A 616-nucleotide genomic window follows, 5' to 3' on the forward strand; every position below is an offset into this window, starting at 1 on the left:
CCTACAGGTGTGAGGAGTGCAGCAGGCGGTTTAGTGAGCTGGGTACGATGAAGAAACACATGGCGGACTCATACAAGGGAGAAACCTTACAGGTGTGAGGAGTGCAGCAGGCAGTTCAGTCGACTGGATAGTCTGAAGAAACACATGGAAACTCACAAAAGAACTTGAACAAGTGTGAAGGAGTTCGCTTACCCGTGGTGTTCTAGAATTTAGTTTCCAAGATGTTTTTTTCGATGTGTATCATGTGCAAGTTCATTACCTGTTTTGTAACTTCTAGGAGGGCTTCAGATGTTTGAATTGTTTCGTAGTAAACTAGAAGTCAACTAGAACTAGCACGCTTTGGTATATTTAAATACTGTAGTGAGGTATGTCTAGAGGAAAAATGTAGAAGTTTGTTTGCTGTTTTGCAATTTCTTTATAGTACATTGTGTTTGATGATTTGCAAATGAAGTAGAACTATAAAGTAACATGCCTTTTATAAATAGAACGTAGCATTTATTTTGTAAATAGGCTAAAAATTAACAGTGATTTGCAAAGTAGAACTAGAACTTGACATTGAAGATTGTTTTTGTACCTTCATCGACATTTAATGAACAGTACCAAGTCAATGTCTAAA

Source organism: Branchiostoma floridae, chromosome 12 (assembly GCF_000003815.2).
Source record: "Branchiostoma floridae strain S238N-H82 chromosome 12, Bfl_VNyyK, whole genome shotgun sequence".
NCBI classification, from domain to species: Eukaryota; Metazoa; Chordata; class Leptocardii; order Amphioxiformes; family Branchiostomatidae; genus Branchiostoma; species Branchiostoma floridae.